Source organism: Phyllostomus hastatus, unplaced genomic scaffold (genome assembly GCF_019186645.2).
Source record: "Phyllostomus hastatus isolate PE091 unplaced genomic scaffold, TTU_PhHast_1.1 phas_contig_196, whole genome shotgun sequence".
In the NCBI taxonomy this organism is placed as follows: Eukaryota; Metazoa; Chordata; class Mammalia; order Chiroptera; family Phyllostomidae; genus Phyllostomus; species Phyllostomus hastatus.
In genome coordinates, this window is record NW_025333709.1 from 20427915 (window position 1) to 20437430 (window position 9516).

At 37.8% G+C, this 9516-nt stretch overlaps 1 non-coding gene across 1 annotated transcript; it reads right to left on the reverse strand.

Moving 5' to 3' along the window:
- Nucleotides 1-8608: 8608 nt before the first annotated feature.
- LOC123815976 lies at nt 8609-8772 on the reverse strand. The gene has a single exon (XR_006785197.1). It is a non-coding gene; the product is annotated as a U1 spliceosomal RNA (small nuclear RNA).
- Nucleotides 8773-9516: the final 744 nt, after the last annotated feature.

Below are 9516 nucleotides of genomic sequence, written 5' to 3' on the forward strand. Positions count from 1 at the left end.
TGACAGCAGAGCTACAGATCCTGGGTGTCACCAACCTTCTACAAACTCCACTTAGTGTCACCAATTTCATTCACTAGGCCAGATGCATTATCTTTGTTAGAGCAGATTTCCATGATCTCCAGGACGATGTGTGGGCATTGATTTTCTGAGTGTATTATTTTCTGCCTCTGTCATAGAAAAAGGGTAAGGCACAGTTTGCAATCACACAGGGCAGAAATAATATATATCTCTAGCTTAGCACAAAGCACTATGGTAACTCTAATTATATAATAATGTTGTCCAAAGAGACTGAGACCATCTAGACTTTATGCAGACTATTAAAATGACCCATTACAACAAAGATGCCATGCTATTAGAGACCTTGCTTTAGGTAGCCACTCTAGAGGGTGGAGGATGAACCCTATGAAAATCACATTGCATATGACATTTCCACTTTATTCATTTCTTAGGGGTTCTGGAGTTGAGGACATTGTGGCATATGGCATTTAAAATAAAAGACAGTTTAATCACCTACAGTGTCAGATAAAACAAAGATGCTACAATGTGCCATATTTATATGTATTTGTAAAACCAAATCTTTGTTTTGTTCTTACTAGGCCAGTCTTTCTTTGTTCAATTTAGGTTTGAAAACCTCCACTTTGTCTTCATGGCCTGCAAGGAGTGATAGTATCTTGTACAACTTAAATAAGGTTGAGATTATTTAAAGATCTGTTATGTGAAGTTTAGAAGCGTAAGACAATTGTGTGTGCCCTGAAGAAATCTCATCATTAGATGCCTTTGAAAGCCCTTATTTGTGCTGCACTCTGTCCTGATATGTCTTTAGTTTCTTTTCTTCCTTTTTTTTAATCAATGAACACAACTACTCCACAGCGACCCTCAGGCAGGAGTTTCCATAGTCAGTTTTCTGTATAAGAAAAAGGCAACTTGAAAGAGTATTTCACAATATGTTTACTAGTACATCTGATGGTGTTTTGTTTTCAGTCACGCTATGGCAAATGCATCTTGTCAACAGAATGAAATGCCCTCCATATTCTCTGCTAATTAAATGTTCGTGTCTATTTTAAAAAGTAAACGATGGAAGCACATTTATTTTGATATTTCATTGGTTAGGAAAGTATGAAACCTAGCCTTCTAATGAAGGAAAGGCTTTTAAAAATTATTCTTAATTTGTATAGATTTTCTCCATCTACTGTTTAAATAATAAAACCTAACCAAACCTAGGAAGGCTAGAGGAAGAATATAAGGATGTAGTATAGAAGACATAATCATAGACTAGAGAGTAATTCTCTATATGGTAATGAATTCTTGGCATTACAGTATCTAACTTAAGAGTGTAGGCTTTTTAATTAGACAGTTGTGGGTAATGTCTGAGGTCTACCATTCACTAATTATATAACTTGGCTAATGACTAAACACTGCTAACTTCAGTTAACACTTATATATAATGGAGATACTAACAGTACTCACGTCCCTGGGCTGTTTAAAGTATAAAAACAAAATGCACATAAAAGAATTGGCAATGAATTTATATGTAATATATTTTAGTGTTTCCCCTCCTCCTAGTCCTTCTCTTTTTCTTTGGCATGGGATTTTATGATGAAACTAGAAATCTGAAAATGTAGCAACTTAAAAAAAACCTCCCTACACCTTCGTCTTCTACCCAGATATCATCCTCTGAAGAGACCTTCTTGTACCACCAGTCTTAATAATCCCAACAGGTTGTTCTACCTCCTCACCCTATTTTATTTATCCTAGTGTTGCCAATCAGCCACGTGGGGTTCTGCTGTCCACTGCCCATGCATTCTGGCAGTAAAGGTTTGGTGAAAAAGGAGAAGTTGTTTTTTTTTTAATGTAAAGTATATACACTTCTGGAAGAAGAATAGGCTTCTGCTGCAAAGCCATTTCCTTTAAAATATCCATGGACAAATAACCCCTCCACCCTTCATCAGATCAGTTCAAGGTGGAGCCTGGAATTCCTTCTCCCATTTATAAACACTACCCTTTGGAATATGCAGGCGGCTGTAGTATGATTATCCACGTAGCTTAGCTGCTTCTTGGTCACCGTGTGGCTCCTGATGTCTTTTGTACTCTACGCGTGCCAGTGGCCTATTCACTGCAGGCTGGCCTTTCCTGAGGCTGTTGCCCACTGGCCCAGCACCTGCATCCTATCCATCCGGCTGTCAGCTCACTGGTGCATCTATGTGCCTGGCCAAGCAGGGCCAAACAATGCAACACAAGTCACCAGCACTGCCGATACTTCTTGGGCAGGGAGTGACACGGGGCTTGTCACCTGGCCATGAGAGCTCCAGGGTCCGCTGGTCCAGTAACTCTTGGGCCCCTAACCCCTAACTGGGCTAGCAAGAGAAAGGAAAATTGGCCAAGACCACACACCCTCCATTTAAATCTTCTACACCAAAATCCTGTGTGCTGTGGGCACATCCAACATTTCTAGACAATTATGTGGGCTGGACTGGTGCATGTCAGTTTGCACAGCAACTCTGCCGCTCCTCTTGCCACTGTGATTCAGAAGCAGGTAGGAGGTTTTAGCCACGTGCAGGGACACAGCATCTCTGCCTGGGGTGGGACGTCACTATGTTTACCCTCACAATATATGTGTGTTGTGATTTTTGTAGCTTGCACATGCTCTGTGCAAGCTATGCCATGAGCCACGTCAGTTGCTTACCCTCCCCCAAGGGTATGAAAGTCTGTCACACAGTTTCGGTTCTAATTTCAATCCTGCCATCTAAGTGACCCCTTTCTTGTCAGGGACTTGGCTCTCCTGTGCCACCTCAGGGCTCCCTCTCCTCTGCCCAGGGATCAGGCCAGATCCCCCTTGTTACAATAGCATTTACATTATTGTATTGCTTATTGATCTATTCTGTATTTTATAATAAGTTTCCAGTTTCAATATCTGTCTGTAAGAAGACAAATGTCACCTCATCACACTCAGTGGGCCCTGGCATTTAGCAGGCACACCGTTACACAGAGACCTGGAACTGAGGAAAGCACGTCCTTCCTCTTCCTGCTTCTTCATCAGAAGGGTCAACTGTTCATTCTAAAAAGGCAACTTGTGATGTCTGTTGTAGTTCAATGCTTCTTATGGCTGAGTAGTATTCTACAGTATATACATGCAGCACACCTTCTTATCTGATCTTCTATCAGAGAACAATTTGGTTGTCTCCATGTCTTGGTCACTATGAATAGTGCTGCACCGAACGTAGGGGTGCATATATCTTTGTAAATAAGTGTTTTCAAGTTTTTCGGGGGTAGAAACTCAGAAGAGAGATCGCTGGGTCAAATGGTAACTCTACTCTTAATTTTCTGAATAGCCAACGTACTGTTTTCCACAGTGGCTGTACCAGTTTACATTTCTACCAGCAGTGAATGAGGATTCCTTTTTGACCCACAACCTCTCCAACACTTCTTATTACCTGTCTTGTTGATAACAGGCATTCTAACAGGTGTGAGGTGCTATCTCATTGTCATTTGTGACAACATGGATGGCCTTTGAGAATAGTAGGCTAAGGAAAATAACAGTCAGAAAAAGCTAAGTACCATATGAATTCACTTATATATGATATATAAAACCGAAATTCATAGACATATACTAGAGTATGGTATGGTTATCAGAGTGAAGGGGAGGGGTGAGGAGATGTAGTAAAGGGTAAAGGGGGCCAAATATATGGTGGGCGAAGATCATATGACTTTGGATGGTGGGCACACAATGCAATATACAGATCACGTATCATAGAAATGTATACTTGAAAAGTATCTAATCTGCCCTGGCTGGTATGGTGAAATTACTGCCCACAGCAATTTCAGAAAGCTTTCAAACAATAATGAAAAGTGTATCATTCAAGAAAACTCCAAACTGGAAAAAGTAAGTGAAAAACCAACTGTCTGTAATGATCTTTGCTGCTCTGAGCCCCAGACAAAAGAACGTGGGGCACCCAGACTCTCGTTGAGGTCCAGATTACTCCCAGTATCTAGCCCAGAAGTCATCAATCATGTGACTTTTTAGAGCAGGGAGGACAGGGCTGCACAATATGGTGGACCTTTCTGAGTCTTTCCCCACCCCTCCTCCTAGGGACAGCGTGCTTTCAAGGTCACTTTGGCTGCAAAAGCTCCATCAGCCCTTGTCTGTTGGTGCAGAAAAAGTGGTGCAGGAGAGATCTTATCAGTGTCTGAAAATAGAAGCCGAGTTATGGTATAGCTAGGGTTTTACAGGTAGAGGTGAGTGATTTGGGGGTGAGTTTTATAGGAGTGGAAAGTTGCTGGATTACTATTATGACAATTGTTTTGGATTGAGGGGCACAAGGAACATGAGGAACTTAAAATGCGTTATGATCAGTAAGCTGTTTAGTCTTTTCGGTGCCTTACTTTCTAGGAACTGGTATTCCCTGCAGTGAGCATTTGAATTATTGTTAACCTGCTTTCAGTATTGCTTAGCAAAGAACAGGAAATTATGTTTCTTCCAAGAACTGTTTATGCATGGAAGTATTACTGGGCCCAAAATTGTTTAACACAGGAATAGAAAGGTATTTTGTTTCAGTTATTAAAGTTTCATCTGCTAACCAAAGTGTTGCAGGTTCGATTCCCAGTCAGGCCACATACCTGGGTTGCTGGCCACGGCCCCCAGCAACCGCACATTGATGTTTCTCTCTGTCTCTCTTCCTCCCTCCCTTCCCTCTCTAAAAATAAATAAATAAAATCTTTAAAAAAGTTTCATCTGCTTATTTCACATGGATTCCTTCCTTAGTTCTGTATTGTTACTACTATCGCATGTTACAGGTTGACTCAACTTTGATTGGTTTTTATTTATGTTTTTGAATAACATTATTCTAGAGCTCCTTTTATGTGGACATTTTTCCATCTCCTTTATGTTCACTACATATCAAAATTCAGTAGACTTTTCTGCAATTTGTATTCTGCCTGTATTCATTCAGATATACCACTCATTGTCACATCAACTGTTTTCAGTTGATGATAACTGTTACATTTTTATTATGACTTTTCTCCTAGGTTTCAATCACTTTTCATATACTAACTAGTTCACATGCATAAGATTTTATTCCATCATCATATCCTTGTCTACATGTCTAAACATCAACCAGTGGGTATCCTCTTAAAAGAGTGTTTTTTTTAAAGTTCCATTGGAGATTTTATTATCTGGATGGGTTTGATGCTTTGGAAATAAAATTAACTCTGTTCTCTCTGCTGACTCTTCACCCCCATCTTACAATAGTTTTTAGTTGGTATTAGTAACAATAGCTGCGCTTGTCTCCCCAAATAACCTTTCTGTCTCCTTCCCATGACCAAGAATAGAGTTAAGTTTCTTAAAAATTGATATTTGGTTTTTACAAACAGGTTTTTCCTGTGGGCTCCTAATTACTTTCTGTCCAACCCCACATTCACATAGTAACCAGATTATATTTTCTAAAACTGCTTTGACCTTGTTACTTAAAAGTCTTCAGTGATATGGAAATGTTGATTAGTTAACATCTAAGCTTTAGGGTTACTTACAGCAAATCTCTGGCCAATTTTAGTGAATTTATAGGAAAACACTACAGTTACCATTTTTGTATGTCACTGAACTCATCACACTGGCCCCTTTGCTCTGCCTTAACTCTGTCATCCATTTTCACCCATTGCTGAGCTTACGTTCTCCCTGCTTAGAATACTGTTTAGAATATTGTTTCTCTAGGTTTTAGGCATCCTTTAATCCCCACTTAAAATTTCTCTTCCATGAAATCTTCCCACAGTAGTATAGTCCACAGGGTTAGTTAAATGCTGGAACATGATAGACCGAAAGACAAGTTGTTGGGTGTCATTATTTTTAGAGATCTGACATTCAGTAAGGCCTGGGTATGATTCATAGAAAACTCTCTGCAGAGTAGGAAGGTATTAAGGTAGAAACGCAAAGTGATTTGGTTCACTGGGAGTTAACAGGCAAGTGAATGAATAAACAGGCTAGAACATCAGTGAATTGTTCCGAGATGAAAAGTACCTTTGGTACCTTCAGGCGGCACTGAAAATTTTTTCTTATTCATTAGGCTGTAGTACAGCTCAGCTTCTCTTACATAATGTATTGTCTCTGTTTCTATCCCATTAAATGTGCGAAATATATTGAAGTCAATTTGTTTCTAGTCTCTTTTGAAAAAAGTATATAGTTTATTATCTTCTAGGACTTTTCAAAGTTATAAAAGACAAAGAAACTACATGTTCAAGTATTTTTCACATAAAATTGTTTCCAAAGTAAAACCTAGACTACTTTTCATTAGTAACAAAGTTTCCTTCAGGGATAAATGTGCTCATTGCTTTATTGCTTCAGTTGTTGCTCTTTTAAATAGATGAGGCTTGAGAGTAGAAAACAGCACATGCTAAGTCTTCAAGAAGTTCATATGCACGGAATGTAAAGGTATGGGGAAATCAAACACAACTGGCCCCACATGCATTTTTATACCTTATTGTTTAGTTAACTGAACAGAATCTTTTCCCTAGTATCTAGTTGACTCTCTCTCTAGAAAATGAAACACTTTGGGGATTTCTGAAAGGTGCTTACTTCATGTCTTGTTTATGTACTCACTCAGATGACATTTCCCATATACAATGATTATTTTTAAATAATATTTCCCAAGTGTTCTGAGGAATCCTAGTCTCCTGAGATCACAAGACAAAGAATAAGAAAAAATCTGTGTTCAAATATCTTGGGGAAAACTGTTCAACTTCTATTTGGAGATTCACATGGCATATTACAATTTTAAAGGCTCTGAGGAGTTCTGCAGGAAATAAACGTTTATATTTAATTTAGTTTCCGTAGGATTTTACATAGCACTCATTAGAACCATACTTTTCAAAATATTTCTGTTAAGGAAAAGTTTTTCTTGGTCTCTAAGCTATCATGATTTAATATTGTTATAAAATGCTGTAGAAGTGTGTAATTAAAAACATGACATAAAAATATAAGCTCAGATTTTCACTTGTATCTTTAATAAAACAATATTTTACATTTCTAAAAAATCAAAAATACTCTCAATTTTTCTTTGTGGACTGAGCCTGGCTCATAATCATAGTTTGATTGACATAGTCATTAAATACATGGGCTGCCAGAGTTCTCAGAAAGTCTTTAGTTTAGTTAAAGAATAGTTGGTAGTACCCTAAAGTGTAAAATCATTATTATTACTATTTTCATTGCCGTTCTTCTACAGCTGCCCCAGTTCTCCCCCTTTGCCCTCTTCCAGCCAGCCCAGCCTCTGTGCCCACTGTCAATCCCCACACCACCATGCATGTCCATGGGTCTTCCACTGACTGTAAATGTTTTAGGAAACCCCATGTACTTGGGATGTATCATGTTCATTATTCCCATATTGAAATATTTCCAGATAAGAAACCAACCCTGGCCTCGTTGGTTTCATATTCTTTCTCCAGTCTCCTTTCCTTTAGATTAGCTTTTCCAACATGAAACTGTGTTTGCTCACAGCAGCAGAGCCCATGTGCCTTGTTCTGTTCCCACCACAAATTACAGACAGGCCTCCTTGCACATGTGATTTATTCATCTTCTTGGCGAAGCCTACCTTCAAGGGGCCTTGGTCCAAGTGATAAAATGACTTCCATTCATAAAGATACAAAAAACTTATTGTTCATTTGGGTAAGTCCATTAGCAAACACAAATGACCTATGACTCACCCCCTCCCCCATTACAATAGACTTTTATTCAAATCTTTCTTGTCTAACTTAGCCTTGCACAATTTTTGCCTTGACAGGACTATTTTTGTTATATGTGAATTTAAATATATAGATTACTAAGGTATTTCTCTACTAATTTAAGAATTACTAAGTCAATGTAAAAGTGTTGGTACACTATTTTGAATCTGATGACATCAGGCTGCTTTGCATCACTTAAAAAAAAACACAAATACGTTCCCCATACTGATTTATATTAAGCTGTGGAATATTACTTTATAACTCTAAACCATTCTTATTTATACACATGATGAAACATAATGAAATTCATATGCCAATTAAGCAATATTTTGTATATTTAAGCACATATTTTTATCGTAAATGCTCACAAATCTAGCTTAATAGAGCATGTCCTGATTTTTTGCATTTTTTATTTTCTATATTATAATGCACTCATTTTTTCCTCATGATTCTTCTGAAATGAAGGTCATCATTATTCTTTCATTTGCTACAATTTTATAAACATTTCTAGCTATTTCAATTTTTAATTGTTCTGGTTCGGTTAATAAAGATTTATCTCTTCGAGCACCTTTTTGGGATTTTAACTTGCTTTTATAATATTTTCTGAAGTGGGAAGTGAAGAGAACAATAAGTCAAGTATCTTACACAGCTTTTGTCAATATTTTTCTTTGTGAGAGTTTATCATGTTTATCAGCTTTATTTTTCAAAAAGAGTGCTCATTGAGAAATAAAATAGAATTATATGATGATTCATGGGCCCTTCTGTGACCGCCTAGTGAATGATGGGAACTTTGTATAGTATTCCACAGAAATTATAACATTTATCAGTCATCTTAGCATATTCTTACTGATTTGCCAATAGAATGCTTTAAGGACTCTCTCTCTCTCTCTTTTTTTTTCTTTTTCAGGGGGGAGCACGAACATAGTCCTCTACTACCACAAATTATACAGTGGAATTTCCCACATTTGGGGAAATCACAGGGGTCAGCACGTCCGGAGTGCAATGAATAAGCCTCACCCTGGGAAAACCACCTTTGTGATTGTGGTATCTTCCCTGCCTGGTAAGTATAAGGACTCTCTTTTAATTCAAAATAGCAACACTTAAATGTTATATTTTAAAGCATTAAGGATATATTGTTTAATGTAATCTCCAGGGTTTTGTTTAGTCTTTATAGTCAGCAAGTAGTTGCATTTTGATCCATGACTATTAATTCTTATAGATGCACCACACCAGGTTCATCATAAATAAAAGCTCTGGTTTAAAAAACAGATACTATTGAAGATGAAGATTTTTAACTGCACTTTGTCAAAAATGAAAATTCAATTGAGTTTCCTTTTCAGGTTAGAGAAATAGGAACACAGAGAGATCGAATTGCCCAAATTTGTGCAGTGAGAAGGAGGCATAACAAGAATCTAACTGGGCCCTTCCTGCACCGATGCCCAGGTTTCCAACCACTAGACAAAACTTCTTCTTTAGTAAACTGCTTGGGAGTAAGTATGCATTGCCCTTCTCTCATCCTTAAAGATTTCTAACACGCCTTTTAAAATTAAGGTCCAATTTGTTCTATCCTTTTGATCATTTTTCCACTACTAAAATCCATTGATCTTAGGAAAATGATATGTGATAGACAATGCTGTAACTAACTTGAAATATCACTGTTCAGCGGTCTGTAATGAAAATGCGTACTCAGTTTTCAATTTAGAGCTTTGATGTGCTCAGGGGTGCTGTATGCCTGGATTTTGAAGTAACAGCCTTCATGTATGTTGAAAACTCTTTTTTTAAAAACTCCCAAACTCCCCTTAATTTTACGTT